The sequence below is a fragment of the Rutidosis leptorrhynchoides genome, chromosome 11, assembly GCF_046630445.1.
Source record: "Rutidosis leptorrhynchoides isolate AG116_Rl617_1_P2 chromosome 11, CSIRO_AGI_Rlap_v1, whole genome shotgun sequence".
In the NCBI taxonomy this organism is placed as follows: Eukaryota; Viridiplantae; Streptophyta; class Magnoliopsida; order Asterales; family Asteraceae; genus Rutidosis; species Rutidosis leptorrhynchoides.
Window position 1 is genome coordinate 117,585,129 of NC_092343.1, and position 21,153 is coordinate 117,606,281.

Sequence of the window (21,153 nt, forward strand, 5' to 3'; positions counted from 1 at the left end):
TAGGTCCCATTACGTGGTCATAAGTCTTTAAAATGACGTTTGACCGAAAATATGTCGCATTCATTTCAAAAGTTAAGATTTGTTCCCAAGTTTACAAGAATCGTTCATCCAAAAGTTACGTTACAAAGTTATAAGTACAATTGAAATCTATGCGACACGATTTAAAAGTAGCCAAAAGATGCTCCATGTATGCATGTATATACTCGACATCCAAGCAAGTATCAAAAGTAATGAGCGGAAGTATGTATCACAAAACGTTCAAGGACCTAAGAAAAACATAGAAATCTGTCAACAAAAACGTTGGTGAAATCATAGGTTTAAGTAATTAAGTACAAGTGAACCACAAGATTTGTAACATTGATATAATAGTAATACATTCCAAAAGTTTGTTTCACGAGCACCCAATTATCAATGCTTAACATTCCTTCCATAGAACCCCATCACAATAGTGTTAGAACATACACTGTTTCTCGAAAATATATTTCATTCGTAAACGGTAGCGAACCGTTTGAATGAGGGTTTGTCAAACCCATATGGCCATATAACATAAGTTCTCGCTTACACCCGGCAAGTGTAACTAATGATAATCGAATTGAGAATTTTTGTTCAAACTCGTATGTAGAATGTTTGTTTTCCTGTACTTGTGTTCACTTAGTAAAAAGAAACGTTTATGTTTTCTCATCCCAAATGTAAGTTCAAAAGAGTAAAAGTGGGACTATGATCTCACTTGAGTGCACGTATGAAAAGTACTTCACAAAGTAACATGAGCAAAGGACAATGCTAGTCTTGACCTAAACAAATAGGTCATATCAATAACGGTAAACACGATAGGTCAAAGATGTTCAATTAGTCCTATGGCTCGTTACGACTCGATTATGTAGCATGTGAATCAATTAGTCAAGTTTCATACAAGATACAAGTATAGAAACAAGCTAGGAAGGTTGCATAATCATTTGGTTAAGTTTGACAAAAATCAAACTTTGGTCGGTTAAAGTCAACGAAAAAGTCAACACATTCGGGTCGGGTCCCGAACTATTTTTCTGAGGTTTTTATTCATATATAAGCGTGTTAGAACAAGTCTCATGTGAATCGGAGGTCCATAGCGTGCCAAACATTTTTCATATTTTAACCAAGGAGGTCAGAACCTGGACACGTTATATGTCGCGCCGCGACCCAGGATTGCCGCGCCGCGGCAATCAACGGGTGCTGGTACCTGGTCAGTCTCAATTGTTCAAGTCTCAATTCAAACTTCATTTTCACATAAAACACAAACCGTAAACTCATACGACACGCATTTTATATCGTTGGAAAGCTAATTTGACAAAGAACACAACTAAACACATTTCACCAACCGAAAACATTATTTGCAATAATCGACCTTTCAAAATCAAATGATCAATCAATGCACACATTTAATGCTTCAAATTTCACAAGTGCACATTTATGATTTGGGCATTTAATGCATACATAAAATACGTCGTTTTGTAGATAATCAAGCATACAATACAACTAACTACTTACTAACAATAATTCATGGCTTTCATTGCATTAAATGTTCACATTCAATTCTATCAAACCCTAACCAACAACATCAAAATCACTAATCATGTTTATGAAGTTTTCTAAAACAACATACTCATCAAATTGAAGCTAGTGATGTTAGGAACACATTTAATACATGCATTTATAACATTTAACATCATTCAAACAACCAAATCACCAAATCAAACACACCAAAGTTTATGTTCATGCTAGTTACTTCAAATAACAAAATCGAACATATAAATCATATATTCATGTTAGACTTGAGCCACAGACACTAGTTAACAACTTTATAAGTTAAAAACATCAAGAACACAAAATCTAGTGATTTTAGAAAGTTACTCAAATGTAATGAAATCGGTATGGAATCGAAGAGGAAGTTGCAAGGATTCCAAATATGTAATTTGTTTTGATTGATGCTTGCTCGATTTGATTTAGATGATGATTTCTTGGATTGGTGTTTGAGAGATTTTGTGGAAGTATTAAAGAAAAAGGGAAAATGAAAGAGATAATGAATGGATGAGAGTGAAGGGTTGACTAGTTGACCTAGTCACCCATTTGCTCTCTTGGCAACAATGGTCCCTCTAGTTCGGTTACGGGTGCGTGAATTACCTAAACGAGATATTTTAAAAACGCGTATTAACGGGAGATGTTATAGTCATATAACGGACTTTAAATAATTAAATGGAAAAGTAAACGGAAAAAAGCGGGATGTTACATTACCTACTCCTTAAAAAAAAATTCGTCCCGAAATTTAAGTAGGCGTAGCGGTCGTTGTTTCTTCCTCAAAATCTTGCGTTTCCGGAATCGGGAATAAGTGAGGGTATTTCTTTTGCATTTGATCTTGCCTTTCCCATGTAAACTCGGGTCCTCTTTTGGCGTTCCAACAGACTTTAACAATAGGAATTTGGCTTTGTTTCAACGTCTTGACGGAGGTGTCCACAATTTCAACCGGTTCCTCCACAAAATGAAGTTTGTCATCAATAGTAAGTTCCTCGAGAGGGATGACGATATCGGGTTCGGCAAGACACTTTTTCAAGTTAGATACATGGAAGGTAGGATGAACGGAGCTCAATTGGGGCGGAAGATCTAAACGATAAGCAACGGTTCCAATACGCTCCAAGATTTCGAAAGGGCCAATATACCGCGGATTTAATTTCCCACGTTTTCCAAAACGAATGACACCTTTCCAAGGTGCGACTTTTAACATGACGCGGTTACCGACTTAAAATTCAAGGTCGTTGCGTCTTTTGTCGGTATAGCACTTTTGACGACTCCGGGCCGTCCGAAGCCTATCTCGGATTTGAACGATCTTTTAAGTGGTTTCGTGAATGAGTTCGGGTCCGGTGATTTGTACATCGCCTACCTCGGCCCAACAAAGAGGTGAACGACATTTTTGGCCATATAGCGCTTCAAAAGGTGCGGCTTTAATACTCGCATGATAACTATTGTTGTAAGAGAACTCGACGAGAGGTAAGTACTTGTCCCAAGCTTTTCCAAAATCAACGACGCAAGCTCGTAACATGTCCTCCAAGGTTTGAATTATGCGTTCACTTTGTCCATCGGTTTGAGGATGATATGCGGTACTCATGTCTAAACGTGTTCCCAACGCTTCTTGCAAGGTACGCCAAAATCTAGAAACAAAACGGCCATCTCGGTCGGAGATAATCGATAAAGGTACACCGTGTCGGGATACGATTTCCTTGATGTAAAGTTGTGCAAGTTTCTCCATTTTGTCGGTCTCCTTCATGGCGATAAAGTGTGCGGATTTTGCGAGATGGTCAACAATAACCCAAATGGTATCATAACCGCCCGTCGTTTTTGGTAGTTTGGTGATAAAATCCATCATTATCCTTTCCCACTTCCATTGCGGGATCTCGGGTTGTTGAAGTAGTTCGGACGGTCTTTGGTGTTCGGCTTTGACTTTGGAACATGTCAAACACTTGGAAACATAAGTAGCTACGTCCCTTTTGATGTTCGGCCACCAATATTGTTGTTTAAGGTCGTGGTACATCTTATTGGCACCAGGGTGAATCGAGTATCGTGACTTATGGGCTTCATCTAAAATAAGACTTCGTAGGTCCCCATAACTAGGCACCCAAATCCTTCCGGTGAAATATCGAAGTCCGGTTTCCTTAGTTTTGAATCGAGAGACGAGAATGTTCAAGAGCTCGCGTGAAACGTTTTCATCCTTGAGAGCTTCATCTTGGGCTACCCGAATTTCTCTATTAAGGTTTGTATGGATGGTGATGTTTAAGGCTCGGACACGAAGAGGCACCGCTCTTTCTTTTCGACTTAAGGCATCGGCTACTACATTTGCCTTTCCGGGATGGTAAAGAAGCTCGCAATCGTAATCGTTTAAGGTTTCAATCCACCTTCGTTGTCTCATGTTTAGTTGCTTTTGATCGAAGATGTGTTGGAGACTTTTGTGATCGGTAAAGATGGTACTCTTGGTTCCATAAAGATAGTGTCTCCACATTTTAAGTGCAAAGACAACGGCTCCGAGTTCGAGATCATGTGTCGTGTAGTTTCGTTCATGAATTTTGAGTTGTCGAGAAGCATAAGAAATGACTTTCGTTCGTTGCATCAACACACACCCAAAACCATGTTTCGAGGCGTCGCAATACACAACAAAATCATCGTTGCCTTCGGGAAGTGACAAGATAGGAGCAGTGGTTAGCTTCGTTTTCAAGATTTGAAATGCGGATTCTTGTTCGGTTGCCCAACCGAATTTTCTTCCCTTATGAGTTAACGCGGTTAGAGGACGAGCGACCAAAGAGAAATCTTTGATGAATCTACGATAGTCTCCGGCGAGACCCACGAATTTACGAATGTGAGTAGGAGTAGTAGGAGTCTCCCATTTACTAATGGCTTCGATTTTCGTTGGATCGACTTTAATACCTTGATCACTTACAACATGACCAAGAAATTGAATTTCCTTTAACCAAAATTCACACTTGGAGAATTTGGCATAGAGTTGTTCTTGTCTTAAAAGTTCAAGCACAAGTCAGAGGTGTTCCTCGTGTTCTTCTTTGCTTTTAGAATAAACCAAAATATCATCGATGAACACGATAACGAATTTGTCAAGATACGGCTTGCACACGCGGTTCATAAGGTCCATGAACACCGCCGGTGCGTTAGTGAGACCAAATGGCATGACAAGGAATTCATAACTACCATAACGAGTTCGGAAAGCGGTTTTGAAGACATCTTTCCCCTTAACCCTTAATTGATGATAACCCGAGCGGAGATCGATTTTCGAATATACACAAGACCCTTGTAGTTGATCAAAGAGGTCATCGATGCGAGGAAGAGGATATCGGTTCTTAATCGTCAATTTGTTTAGTTCACGATAATCAATGCACATTCGTAGGGATCCGTCTTTCTTTTTAACAAACAAAATCGGAGCGCCCCAAGGTGAATGGCTAGGTTGGATAAAACCACGATCAAGTAGTTCTTGGATTTGACTTTGCAATTCTTGTATTTCGGATGGAGCGAGTCTATATGGTGCACATGCTACGGGTGCGGCTCCCGGAATAAGATCGATTTGGAATTCAACCGGTCGATGAGGTAGAAGACCCGGCAATTCGTTTGGAAATACATCGGAATAGTCACTAACAATTGGCACATCATCGATGTGCTTCTCATCGAACTCGACTTTCTTAACGTGAGCAAGGATCGCAAAACAACCCTTACGGAGTAGTTTTCTAACTTTAATGCATGAAACGAGGTTGAGTCCGGTGCAACTCTTATCGCCATAGATGATCAAAGGTTCACCATTCTCGATAGGAATTCAGATTGCGTTAAGATCACAAAGGATGTGAGATTTCGTTTTGGCTAGCCAATTCATACCGATTATTACATCGAAGCTTCCTAGTTCCATGGGTATCAAGTCAATTTCAAACTCATTACCCAAAAGGTTTAATGTGCACCCCCGGTAATATGTGTCGGCACTTAATAGTTTTCCGTTGGCCACTTCAATGGTATAAGTGGTATCTAGTGGAAGTGGTGGAGCGTTAAAAGAATGAGTCAAAGTCTTGGATACAAAACTCTTATCAGCACCCGAATCGAATAAACAAGTAACATAAGTGTTGTTGAGAAGAAACGTACCCGTGACTAATTCATTGTCATCTCGGGCTTCCTCGGTGTTGATTTTGAAAGCTCGGCCGCGTGTGTTGGGGTTATCTTTCTTCTTCGGGCATGCATTTCTATAATGGCCCGTTTGGCCACATTCGTAACAAGTGCCCGTTTTTGGTGCATTGGGCCCTTTTCGAGCGATGGGGGCGACACTTTTACACTCATTGGCCTTATGACCAATTCCTTGGCACTGATAGCAAATTAGCTTGACACATTCGCCAAAGTGATGTTTGTTGCATTTGTTGCAAAGAGGTAGGTTTCCGGCATAACCCTTCTTGCCGTCAGAGGTGTAAGGCTTCTTGGCAAAGTTGTTGTTACTTGATTGGGGGTTTCCCACTTTCTTTTATTGTTACCAGACTTATCCTCGGCTTTAGGTGCCGGCACTACAATTTCGTCCACTGTTTCTATCAACTTGCGGGCCATGTTCAAAGCTTCTTGATGATTAGTGGGTTTGGATGACATTACCCCGTGTTTGATGCTCTTTGCGAGACCATCCATGTAAAGTTCAACCCTTAAGGCTTCGGGGTTCACAAGGTTTGGGCACATCAAGGCTAGTTCGGAAAATCGTTGATTATAAGCCTTGATATCGTTTCCGACCGCTTTCAAAGTTCTTAGCTCTTGTTCGAGCCTTCGGGTTTCTTCACGAGGGAAATATTCGACGATCATCTTTTCTCTTAAGTCAGCCCAAGAGAGGGCGTGAGCTTCATCGGTACCCACCGATTGTACATAGGTGTTCCACCATGTGAGGGCGACACCGGCGAAAGTGTGAGTGGAATATTTGACTTTATCTTGGTCTCGGCAACCGCTTATGCTAAAAACGGCTTCCGTTTGTTCGAATCATCGAGTGAGTACAACTGGTCCCCCGGTTCCATCAAAGGTGTGAGGTTTGCACCCCATGAAGGCTTTGTAGGAGCACCCTTCGCTTGAGTTACCGGCCCCTTGATTGTTGTTGTTGTTATTGTTATTGTTGTTGGTGGAGTGATCGGCCATGGCCGCCTCTACGGCGGTGGCTACCATTCGTTGTAGAGCTTGTTCGGGTGTCTCATGGCGTGGCACACGACGAGGAGGCATTGTTCCTTCAAAACACAAGAATACCGTTGATTAGTATTCTTAATAATACTAACCATGATATGGAATAAGGATAGAGAGAAATTTTCCTTGACTCGCCTTAAATTCTTTATGTCATAATGTCGGAATGTTCATATGAGTCACCGTAATATAATCCCAGAAATTATATTACCCTAATTCATATGTGCATTCGACACTATTTCATATAGTCAAAGTGGCGCGTCAATTAAATCAAGTAACGTGAGCTTAAGGTTGAATAAGAATTAGATAGGATAGAAGAGTTCGAGTATAATGCACAAGTAGTCAAGTAATTCCTACTTCAAGTCTATATGCCGGTTGTAGTCTAGACTCACTAATGTTCCCTATGACTCGGGGTTGACACCAATGAACTCTAAATCCCTACAACCAAAGCTCTGATACCATCTGTAGCGACCCGACAAAATCGTCATTGACGGCGCCGGCTATTTAGGTCCCATTACGTGGTCATAAGTCTTTAAAATGACGTTTGACCGAAAATATGTCGCATTCATTTCAAAAGTTACGATTTGTTCCCAAGTTTACAATTCATCCAAAAGTTACGTTACAAAGTTATAAGTACAATTGAAATCTATGCGACACGATTTAAAAGTAGCCAAAAGATGCTCCATGTATGCATGTATATACTCGACATCCAAGCAAGTATCAAAAGTAATGAGCGGAAGCATGTATCATAAAACGTTCAAGGACCTGAGAAAAATATAGAAATCTGTCAACGAAAACGTTGGTGAAATCATAGGTTTAAGTAATTAAGTACAAGTGAACCACAAGATTTGTAACATTGATATAATAGTAATACATTCCAAAAGTTTGTTTCACGAGCACCCAATTATCAATGCTTAACATTCCTTCCATAGAACCCCATCACAATAGTGTTAGAACATACACTGTTTCTCGAAAATATATTTCATTCGTAAACGGTAGCGAACCGTTTGAATGAGGGTTTGTCAAACCCATATGGCCATATAACATAAGTTCTCGCTTACACCCGGCAAGTGTAACTAATGATAATCGAATTGAGGGTTTTTGTTCAAATCGTATGTAGAATGTTTGTTTTCCTGTACTTGTGTTCACTTAGTAAAAAGAAACGTTTATGTTTTCTCATCCCAAATGTAAGTTCAAAAGAGTAAAAGTGGGACTATGATCTCACCTTGAGTGCACGTATGAAAAGTACTTCACAAAGTAACGTGTGCAAAGGACAATGCTAGTCTTGACCTAAACAAATAGGTCATATCAATAACGGTAAACACGATAGGTCAAAGATGTTCAATTAGTCCTATGGCTCATTACGACTCGATTATGTAGCGTGTGAATCAATTTGTCAAGTTTCATGCAAGATACAAGTATAGAAACAAGCTAGGAAGGTTGCATAATCATTTGGTTAAGTTTGACAAAAAGTCAAACTTTGGTCGGTCAAAGTCAACGAAAAAGTCAACACGTTCGGGTCGGGTCCCGAACTATTTTTTTGAGGTTTTTATTCATATATAAGCATGTTAAAACAAGTCTCATGTGAATCGGAGGTCCATAGCGTGCCAAACATTTTTCGTATTTTGACCAAGGAGGTCAGAACCTGGACACGTTATATGTCGCGCCGCGACCCAGGATTGCCGTGCCGCGGCAATCAACGGGTGCTGGTACCTGGTCAGTCTCAATTGTTCAAGTCTCAATTCAAACTTCATTTTCACATAAAACACAAACCGTAAACTCTTACGACACGCATTTTATATCGTTGGAAAGCTAATTTGACAAAGAACACAACTAAACACATTTCACCAACCGAAAACATTATTTGCAATAATCGACCTTTCAAAATCAAATGATCAATCAATGCACACATTTAATGCTTCAAATTTTACAAGTGCACATTTATGATTCGGGCATTTAATGCATACATAAAACATGCCATTTTGTAGATAATCAAGCATACAATACAACTAACTACTTACTAACATTAATTCATGGCTTTCATTGCATTAAATGTTCACATTCAATTCTATCAAACCCTAACCAACAACATCAAAATCACTAATCATGTTTATGAAGTTTTCTAAAACAACCTACTCATCAAATTGAAGCTAGCGATGTTAGGAACACATTTAATACATGCAATTATAACATTTAACATCATTCAAACAACCAAATCACCAAATCAAACACACCAAAGTTTATGTTCATGCTAGTTACTTCAAATAAAAAAATCAAACATATAAATCATATATTCATGTTAGACTTGAGCCATAGACACTAATTAACAACTTTATAAGTTAAAAACATCAAGAACACAAAATCTAGTGATTTTAGAAAGTTACCCAAATGTAATGAAATCGGTATGGAATCGAAGAGGAAGTTGCAAGGATTCCAAATATGTAATTTGTTTTGATTGATGCTTGCTCGATTTGATTTAGATGATGATTTCTTGGATTGGTGTTTGAGAGATTTTGTGGAAGTATTAAAGAAAAAGGGAAAATGAAAGAGATAATGAATGGATGAGAGTGAAGGGTTGACTAGTTGACCTAGTCACCCCTTTGCTCTCTTGGCAACAATGGTCCCTCTAGTTCGGTTGTGGGTGCGTGAATTACCTAAACGAGATATTTTAAAAATGCGTATTAACGGGAGAAGTTATAGTCATATAATGGACTTTAAATAATTAGACGGAAAAGTAAACGGAAAAAGGCGGGAAGTTACAATCACGGTGGTGAATTTGACAACCACTCTCTACATAATCTTTTTCAAACCAATGGCATCCAAGTTCGTTTCTCGTGCCCTCAAACTTCCCATCAAAATGGGAAATCTGAACGAATGATCCGAACCATTAATAATCTCATACGCACCCTTTTATTCCAAGTGCACATTCCTCCAAATTTCTGGGTTGAAGCTCTTCATATGGCTACCCACCTTCTAAACTTTCTTCCATCATCCGCAATCAACAATGAAATACCTCACACACGCCTATACAAATACCCACCAAATTACTCGAACCTTCACGTCTTCGGATGCCTTTGTTATCCTCATCTTAACACTACAAATAAACTCGAACCTAGATCCACTCCTTGCATTTTTCTTGGGTACCCATCTAACCATCGTGGGTATCGATGTCTCGATCTTGCCACTAATAAGATCATTCTCTCTCACCATGTTACGTTTGACGAAACCTCTTTTCCCTATGGATCTATGACACCTACCCAACCACAATCTTATGCTTTTCTAGACCCTCCACCACCAAATATTTACTCTCATACTATTCATGAAGTTCCTACTTCTTCTATTACACAAACAACCCAACAACCTCAACACACATCACCACCTCAAGAAAATAATACCGATTAAGCTCCTCCAACTCAACCAAATCCTCCACCAAATGCTCCAGCTAATCCAACTCAACCAAATACTTCACCAAATCCTCCAGCTCCTCCAAATCAACCAAATCCTCCCGCTCCTCCTACTACTACCTTCACACATCCTATGGTCACCCGTCATCGCCTTGGTACCACCAAACCGGTACATCGTCTAAATCTTCACGTATCTCACCCATCTCCTACACCAAAAATGTACTCCCATGCTCTTAATGACCCTAACTGGCATAATGCTATGACCGAAGAATATAATGCTTTAATTAGTAATGGTACTTGGACCCTTGTTCCTCGCCCGACGGCGACGAACATAGTTCGCTCCATGTGGTTGTTTAAGCACAAGTTTAATGCTGATAGTTCCTTAAGCAGGCATAAGGTGCGTCTAGTTGCTAATGGTCGCAGCCAACAGGTTGGTATCGATTGTGATGAGACTTTTAGACCTGTTGTCAAACCGGCTACTATTCGAACTGTCATCAGCCTTGCCGCTTCTCGACATTGGCTCATTCATCAGCTTGATGTTAAGAATGCATTCCTTCATGGGCATCTTTTTGAGACTATATACATGCACCAGCCTCTAGGATTTCGGGATCCCGCTCGTCCTGATCATGTATGCCTTTTGCAGAAGTCTATCTACGGGTTGAAGCAGGCCCCTCGGGCCTGGTTCCAGAGATTTACAAGATACGCTCAGCGTGTTGGTTTTCAATAAAGTCGATGTGACACCTCCTTGTTCATTTACAAACATGGTGCAAACACAGCCTACTTACTACTATATGTGGATGACATTATTCTCACTGCTTCGTCTACGACTCTTCTTCATCGAATTATCACCTCCTTGCATAAGGAATTCTCTATGACAGATCTTGGTCCACTGAATTATTTTCTTGGCATCTCCGTCATGCGCACTACTTCTGGGATGTTCCTATCTCAGAAGAAGTACGCATCAGAGATCATTGAGCGTGCTGATATGGGAAATTGCAATCCTAGTAGGACTCCGATTGATACTAACACCAAACTCACCCCATCAGGTCCTCCTGTTAAGGATCCCACTGCGTACCATAGTCTTGCTGGTGCACTTCGGTATCTTACTTTCACTCGCCCAGATATTGCATATGATGTGCAGCAAATATGTTTATTCATGCATGACCCTCGAGAGCCTCATCTTGCTGCCCTGCGCAGGATTATTCGTTATGTTCAGGGCACACTTGATCTTGTTCTTCAGCTTTACGCATCCTCCACTACTTCGTTAGTTGCTTACTCGGATGCTGACTGGGCAGGTTGCCCCTCCACCAGAAGATCCACCACTTGATACTGTGTATTTTTGGGCAACAATTTGTTGTCCTAGTCTTCTAAACGGCAACACACTCCGTCTCATTCCAGTGCAGAGGCTGAGTATCGTGGTGTTGCCAATGCTGTTGCAGAGACATGCTGGATTCGTAATCTTCTTCGGGAACTTCACTGCCCTCTGTTCTCCGCTACACTTGTTTATTGTGACAATGTCAGTGCCATCTACATGTCTAGCAATCCGGTTCAACATCAGCGCACCAAACACATTGAGATAGACACACTTTGTTCGCGATCTTGTGATGAAAGGTCATGTTCGTGTGCTTCATGTACCCTCTCGCTACCAGTATGCTGACATCTTCACCAAAGGTCTTCCTACTGCACTTTTTGATGAGTTCAGATCCAGTTTAAGCGTTCGCGCTGCTCCCGCTCCAACTGCGGGGGGATGTTAGACGGATTAATAACTTAGCCCATATTATTTATATATTGTTAGCACGTGTTCTATAAGGGCCCATTATCCTAGTCCATTAGATTATTATCTAGATGGTTATTTATATTGTATCGGTTCTATATCTGTACGCATAAGAAACTCATATCAATAAATCATGTATTTTGGGTTTTACAGCATTGTGTATTTTTTTTAATTATTTAAATTACTAATTATCAAATGGACTCATGCATGGATAATGGGACTAGGTATGCAACATTAGAATATAATTTTTGGGGCCCTATAGATATTGGACCATGTGCGACCGCACGGGTTGCACGGCCCAATTTCCGCCCTTGTTTGAAATGGTCATCTTATATACTTGTTCAAAGAGTAGTACTATAGTTCAAAATTACAAATTTTGATCAATGTAGCTAAACAAAAACTCAAGTATGAAGTCCTTTTTGCTGTTATGTCATGCTGAATATATGTGACTACTTAACAGATGTATCAATTTGCCATTGTTAATTTGCTAAACAAAGGTAACTTTGATAGATTTTGTACTGATCTGTTTCGACTAAAGTGATTATAATTTTGTTATTTTGATTATTTACCTTAAGAATATAGTCAGTAATCAAATTGCTGTCTGTACCTTCCATAGCAATAGCCTGCACCAAGTAGTAAGTTATTCTTTAGGAGTAAAGAAAAGAATTAAGTAATTAATAAAACGTACAAATAGCTTGAAATTCAAGGAGAGTTTAATGTACCCAACGTCACATTTAAACGATCAATTTCAAGAGGTAAAATATTATTATTATAAGTTATTATACCTTCATAAAATAGTCAACTTCAGGTTCTGGAAATATACCATGCTCCTTCTCTACTATTTCAATCTCAGTAAGCAGTTCTGTAAACAAATCATAGAGTTTTATTAGTGGTGACAAAATGGGTAGTGTAACGGGTCAAAATTGGTATTTCCACTGTACATTCCTGACCTGGAGCATTTTTTGCCCAAAAAGGTTGCATTTTTTTCTTCATCAGTTTTCAAATATAATTCAAATGTCAAATATTGTTACAAAGTTCGGCATATAAAATGTCAGGTTGATGGGGTCCTGTGTCCTTGTCCTATGGCGGGAGCAGTACATAATAAAATCGAGCGGGTTCACGTAAGTGCGATGTTTCGAGAGTGGGTTTCCAGTGGGGGGTAATGGGAGGGGGACCAACCAAGCCGTTCTAAAAAAAAAAATGATCAACTCATTTTCTTTTAAGCTGTGTATTTATATTTATATATTTATTTATATTTATTTTAGAAGCTTAACCCATATATAAATAAACATAACCCGAATCAGGTCATTATTATAACATATAAGGATGGTTTTATTAATCACCGTTGCGCGATCCTGTTCCTTGGCACCGTGCAGAAAAGTCAAGAGTTTCTTTGACCGTCATTTCGGCGACATGAACATCATGCTGACTAACGTACGAAGATGTCCTCTGAGGAACAAATTCTTCAAGTGCATGTCCATTATATGTTACTTTACCTTCAACCTGTACACCCGATTTTATATATAATTCATTAAACCAATTTACAATTTTTTTTTTATTTATTAAAAGATCATACTTTTTGAATGTATCATGGTGTTATAACTAGACTAACCATTAAGCTCGAATCTAACTTTCCTGCCAAAGCCTGTAGAAGTGTTGTTTTACCAGATGATGGTGGGCCCAATAGTAGCGTCATCCTGTTTTAATAGAACAATTCTGTATAATCTTTATAAACAGAGAACACAAATCAAAAGGTGAAACAGTGAAAATTAGGTTATCATTATGACCCAAATGGTGTATTATTGGAGTTACCAACTTTGACCCAACCCGCCCATTTTGTCACCTATGATGTTCAGGCATACGAAATAACTGTTGTTACCTTAAAGGTTTAATGATCCCAGAAGCATCATGAAGAACTGTGAGTTTTGTAGTTTTCGACAATCTAATGCCAAGAAAAGTCAATGCTGACTCAGCTACGTTACGAACAGTATTCGTCAAAGTTGGTAAAGCCCTTTCACCAATAAAACAATCCGCTTCAACATTCAAATGTTCGTATCGTACTTCTACCGCTGGAAGGATGACATCAGCCCTAAAATCAACATAAACGGTAAACATAATCTGATTAAAAACAAACTTATTAATGAAAGAAGTTGGTTAAGAACTGTTGGACGGTGGTTACCAACCACATGAATTTTGACATGTTTAATTGTGGCTCACATTTACAAGTCAAATAAGGATGAAGTTGTTTTTCACATGTGACAATTGTGAAGTCAAAATGGTAGGCTAGTGTGGCTACATTTGTTGGAAATGTTTTCATATGTGGTTTTCACATTAGGAAGGAAACATTATAAATACAAGGATATCTAGCTTGTTGAAATCATCCAAGAGTGGGATCAAGTGATCCAAGGGAGGATCAAGTATCACAAATGAGAGAAAACACAGTTGATCGATAATATCAACGGAGTGTGTTTATTTGTGAGGTCGGGAGTTTTATTCTTGTAAGGAGTGTAAAATAGTGTACGGGAAACTTAGATTTTATACTAAAATCTAAGGGGCTTGGGTTTGGGTTTAACTCATAGTGTACTTTTTCTTGTACTTGGTTCTTTTATATTATAAGAATAAAGGAGATTCTTGGGGTGGACGTAGGCAGGGTTTGCCGAACCACGTTAAATCGTCGTGTTATCAGTTACTTTATTTGCTTTCTATTATTTCTCGCAAGTTTGTCTCAAACAAATTATATCCTAGCTTCCGCTGGTGTGGGTGCGCTAAGCAAATTGTCATAACAAGAACGAACTTATCATATCGGCTTCTGATATTCTTTAACAACTTTTCATTATCTTCATCAGCAACATTTATCAATTTATTAATAAAGCGTTGGTTATCGTTCATAAATCCTGCTTTTTCTTCACTTCCATTTTGTATTTTTTTAACGACATTTTCACTACAAGATTCCATAACATGTGTTCTTAAAAGATCAAATGTCGGTAGTTTTTCTAAAGCAGCGATTGTTAGAGCTTTTTCGTCTTCTTCTGCATTAATACTAGTTCTCGCAATAACAAACGCTTCATCGAAGCTCCAACTTTGGCTTCTACTTGAGTTCCAGCTTGGTGTTCTTCTCCTGTTCGTGTTCGTTTTGTAACTTTTCGAATTCTCTATCTCCATTTTTACTTCAGAGTTGTAGCTATTTCATGTTTCTTAAAGTTAATTAGAGCAATTAAGTAGTGTTAAGTAGGACTAATTAGTGTTTTGTTCACTGTTTAGTTGTTGCTAAATGCTAAGTTCCGTTTGGCCGGCTTCAAATCATTATAGAACAAAGAAGTATATTTTTTTATATAAGTGGTGAAATGGACGGGTCGGACTTGTTGGGTTAAAAACTTTGTGAGTTCTTATCACAATCCAAACACAATAAGTTCAAACAGGTGTTTCTTGTTATTGTTGTTTTTGTTGTTGTCTTCTTGAATATGAATGAAAATAAATATTACTAAAGTGACTAAATGTTATTGAACCTTTTAACCCTTTTCTTTGCGCTACAATTGCATATTTAATAAACTTGACATGTTAGCATTAAGTTTAGAGGTAGCAAAATGGAGGGAGTCAGTAGATGGTAATATTTATGGTAAAGATTTGATAACCAGCAACTCAAATCGGCTCATAATCGGCTGTCTATCCATAATCTCATTTGATACGGTTCTCATTCGTGAGCCCCGTTACCATAATGTGACTAATAAGAAGACGGTAACAAGGACATTTACAATGACGTCGTTGAACGATGATTACCGGTGTTCCTACAATAAGACATGTCCAAACATACAAAAAGATACAGGCAAAGAGGTGGTATTTATATATTTTGTGATGCTTGTTGTTACATTGATTTTTGTCTCATATAATGAACTAGATGGTTTGTTGTATTACCTGAAAATTTATACATGATGCTGGCACCAAGGCCGGTCCCGAGAACAGAACGAGATGAAAAAAGACCCTTAAACCGTAACGGATAATATAAGTTATTTAAAAAAGGCTCTGAACCCACCATAGTGGTCAAGTGGTTCACCCCTTTGCACTTGTACATTGGGATGAGGGTGGGGAGGTCTCAAGTTCGAGTCCCTCCCCTGAAAAATATCCGTAGGATTTATTTCCTGAAAGTCGGATTGCCCCAGGGAAGGTCCTACCGCCTGTCTTCTCGGGATGGTTTAAGGTTTGGATCCTTGTAATGCGGTTCGAGTTTCCTGCCCGAAAGCGCGTGCGTGCGTGGCAATGAGAGTATTCGATGCCAACAACTTGTCTTTAAAAAAAAGACCCTTACGCCCTAACGAATAATATAAGCATCTTTAAAAAGGCTCTTAGAACCTTGCTAAAATGCTAGTGGACAATGATTTTTTCTTTTACTGAGGTCTTTGATATTGTTTTTGAGCCTATTATGCTTCGCATTCGCCGCTTCAATTGTGTTTATCTAGTTATCATGTTTCTCAAATCCTAAAAAATATTGAGCCCCTGAAAACTTTCGGTCCCGAGCTGTCAATCACTTTGTCCCCCCCCCCCCCCCCCCCCTTCCAAACCTCACATGAATGCTGCATTGAATTGGTCACTATCACAAGGGTGTTTAATGTTCATAAAGTAATCTCATAAAAATCATAAGGACATTCGGCGTAATTTTTTCTGATCTTATTCTATGTGACCTTAGGAATATCTTCAACAATCGTGTGGTATGTACGAGCGAAAAAAATATAAAAAAATAAGAATAAATCTTGTCGTATAAGTTTCTAGATATATTTGGTTGCTATATATCTTTGTTTTCGTTTTGTGTGTTTGCTTTCTTATATCTTCGACCTTTGTTTTGACAAGGAAAAATTATTTGAAAATGCATTGAACTTTCACTAAATTTCTATCGTATGCGTCCAATTTTCAGATCTCCTATTATATGCATTCATCTATTTAAATTTTTTCTATTGTACGCATTAATATATGTAGAAAAAATTACGCAGTTGGTCCTTCATGTTTACCCACTATTACATGTTTGTCACTAATATTTATTTTTGACGCGATTGGTCCTAACATTCTTTCTATGATGGTGATCACCGAGCAAAAGAAGGCCCAACAAAAATTAAAAAAAAATCTCAAATTAAACCCGAATTAAAATTCCAAACCAATCTCTTTTAAACATTATAAGAGGATCATTATCTTTCATCATAAATGAAGCTAACACCTTAATGACCATAGGATCATGACTAAGTTTTAATCACAACCATCCATTTTGCCTATTAGCTAACAAAAAAACTAGATTAGCTAATCAATCAATTAAATGACTTAAATATCCTCCCATTTAATTCTATTCTACAACATACTACCACTAGGCTATCAACCAGATATTGAATCAAACAACTAAATCTAACTTTAGTTTCTCTCATACGATCTTTCTCATTACACATATTTTACATCGTAAACCTATATCACTACGCTATCATTCAGAAGATTTGATCATATACACCTGTTTGATCGTCTACTCCAAAAGTTGCGATCCCTAATTCAAAATATTCAAACCTGCGAACCCTAAACAAAGCTTCATCTTCAACTTTACATCGTCTTTCAAACTCTAAGTCACCAAATTAGATAATATCATCATCGATTCATCTATTATATGGAGTGACGATTTGAATTTAAACATCGTAGGTACCTCAATTTCTAATATAAACTATGTATCTAACACTTTATATAAATTTGTCTGTATTTTCATATTAGGGTTTTTATATTTCGTTTAATTTTACCCAATTTCAACATATTTCGCAAATAGTTTCCCTATTCATGTATTTGTATATAAAAAGTGGAATGCTTCGCTGGAGCTGAAGTAAATCTACATGTACCTTCAAATTCATGCACGATTGTAATTTTATGATTATTGTGTCAAATTTTTTGTGTTCGGTTTTATCGTATGAATTTACAGTTTATGTTTTTTTAATTGTGTTTAATGGAGATTAACCTGTTAAGGTTTTTATTCAAATGCAACTAATCACGTTTAGTGTTGCAATCTATCTGAAAGAAGTGGAAATATAATGACATAGATCAGGGCCGGTCCCGAGAATTTGAGTGCTCTGAGCGAGGCGAAAAAAAAGGCCCGAGTGAACAACATAAACTATTTAAAAAACGCACTGAGCTTGTAAGGATTTATATTTATATTTGGATCGGGAAAAGTCAAGCACTGATGTATGGATTTATTTAAAAAAAAAAGCCCCTAGTGAGCTTCTAGCCTGTGATCCAACCTCAAAGCATTTATGAATCATGTATGTAACAGTGTTGTAGAGCTTTGATTACCCAAAAGAGCATATCAGATCAAACATAAATTATAATAATTATTGTAAAAGTGTACTTATATGAGGAATATAAACTCTTTCTGTTTAGAGGAAATTAAGTACCTTTTTAAAATATTAAATAAACTTGATTACGGACCTCCGAGATACTTAAAGGCGTAATATTCTGTGTATGCCCGAATTCGAGCTTTTGCTGGATCGTATATCATTTTACCAAAAGTCTTGCAGCCTGCCCTGTTTTCGTTTGCGTAAGTATAACCCACGCAAGAACAGTTGCTCCAGCATAGTCGTTTGCAGTCATATAAAGTTAGGTTATATCTTTCATCCTATAAATACTCATCCATGTAAATGAAGTCGTCCTTCGATGCATCAAATTGATCATAATCTTTCTTGCATTCAAGTTTTTCAAATTCATTTTCAACACAACCAGGGTCATTAATCGAGTGGCAAAAAACATGTATACCCAGATTTTCTTAACAAATAAAATAATAACTTTTCTCCTAACAAATACTAATGATAATATCATCTTCTAATCATCATTTTCATATTGGATCTTAAGTAACATCACAGACACCCGGTTCAATCTCTATGTTTGACCCTTTATGTTAATCAGAATTCTAAATAGGGCTTATTACACAATAGAGGGAGAAAGTTAACAGATTTACAACATCGATAGTTAAAAATGCATCAATTGAATGATAAAAATATTATAAAAAAATAGTAGTTGTATAAAAAAATTAGGGTTCATAGAAAGATGTGAACCTGAAGAGGCTGATCGAAAAAGAGATCGGAAGAATCGCCAGATAAGAGGCTGAGAAGGGCGGAGAGATCCGTGAAATCCTTTTTTGGCAAATCAAAAAGATTCACTTCGAAATTCAGATTTTGAGAAAGGAATTGTTTCCTATTTAGATATGTATGTATACCACTTCAATCAATCATCAATTCATTCAATATATAACACTCAAATGGAACATTCAGTCGATCCCTACTATTTTCCCAGTTCCCACATCGGTGTGAGAAGAATTTTCCAAGATATAGAACCTCTATAAAAGGGATAAGAGACTAAGAGAGTTACATATTGTTTGTGCACTCTTTGGACCTTTTTAGACGACTTTAAACTTGCTAGTCGGCCTGTAGAGTGTAAACTGGACCTTGATAGTGAATGTGTAAATAAAAAATTGGGCCCTGAAAAATAATGGGCCCTGTGCAAGTGTACACTTTGCACCCCTATTGGGCCGGGCCTGACACATATATAATACAATTTTGAACATGTTGTGTCCCAAAAATGATCTTGGTGATATGTAACTTTCTTTATCTGTGATGTCGTTTGATCTGAAATTCCTTTGGTGTAAGACAGGTAAAACCACTCAAAATATGACGATGAATTCGAATGTTGATATCAATTCCAGTGTTGATGTTGTTAAAAACGTTATTCATATGGATAAGGTTTGCCTACATTCCTATGAGGAAAAACTAAAAGTTGTTTTTTTCCGATGTGGACTATGTAGTTGTGGAAAATGTGAGGGCTCATTATTGGGTCAGAATGTATAGCTTTTCTTGTATGGGTTAAAGCGGGTTTGTTCACTTTAGCTTCCAGAAACCTTATAAGGGGATTGATACAGGTAGCGATTTGGACCCATTAAAGATAATAGAGTAAGAAGAGAAAATAAGGATGTTGTTGTTGCGCTATTATCACCTTATTGTCTCAGCTTATGATTTTTATATATTTACTGTCCAGAAAATGCATATGTATTAGGTTCGTGAAGAGGTCTTATTTTCTTATTTGAAACTTTTGTTGACTTGATGAATTATTTTTAGGTCTCCACTGATCAAAAGAGGCCATCACTATATCTTCTAGACAAGATCGTGCAGAATATTTGAAGAGATTAAATTAATTATTTTGTTGCAATATATGAGGTTAGATCTTTAATCACACAAAATGTATATAAAGTATGTTTATTTAATAATATAAGTTAATTTTTTTGCTTCAAGACTGGTAACTATAATCTATACTAATGCCTAAACTTGATTCTCCGAATAGCTAATTTTTGTTGCTACACATTAAACACTTATCGTTTCTAATTCATACCAATTTGATTTTGATTTTCCATTCTATTCTATTATGAGTGCATTACTACTACCTTTATATAGGTTGCACCTTTCACATTTTTGTTATTTGACTTTTTTGTTGTTATATGTCTTTGCTTTAAATGGTCATCAGATTTGATGAAATTCACAAAACTAATGGTCATTATGATTTCATTTTTGGTACGTCGTAGTGTGTCTACATTTGACCTTAGAGGACTGTTGTTACTGTGTCCACAAGGGCTGACTTTTCTTGGTCAAAGATATAACTTAATGTGTGTGATTAAGAGTTCTTTTTACTGTATTTTAAGTCGGAATGCAATTACTATAGGTCTTACTTTACGTGTTTAAAAATGTGTTGGTCAAAAGTAGTAATTTTAGTGGACAAGTTACTACAGATTATTAATTTATGATGTATAATTGCAGTTCAAACTAGATCAAGCTACTATCATCCAGGTACTTTATTTAACAACCCGTTCATATCGTTTATAAACAAATTACAATAGTTGATTTCATTGCGAGGTATTAACCTCTAAATGATACATTTTACAAACATTGCATTCGTTTTTAAAAGACAAACTTTCATATCCTCAAAAGTTGGCAGGCATGCAATACATTCCATAATATATCCAAACTATAAATGTCTTAATAATAATCTTGTTGAACTCAACGACTCGAATGCAACGTCTTTTGAAATATGCCATGAATGACTCCCAGTAATATCTCTAAAATGAGCAAATGCACAGCAGAAGATTTCTTTCAAATCTGAGAATAAACATGCTTTCAAGTGTCAACCAAAAGGTTGGTGAGTTCATTAGTTATCATAAACATTCATTTCCATCATTTTAATAGACCACGAGATTTCAGATAAATAATTGTA

General features: G+C 37.5%; 1 pseudogene; it reads right to left on the minus strand.

Moving 5' to 3' along the window:
- Positions 1 to 15,048, minus strand: part of LOC139874897 (ABC transporter G family member 29-like) — a 155,546-nt pseudogene extending 140,498 nt beyond the window's left edge.
- Positions 15,049 to 21,153: the final 6,105 nt, after the last annotated feature.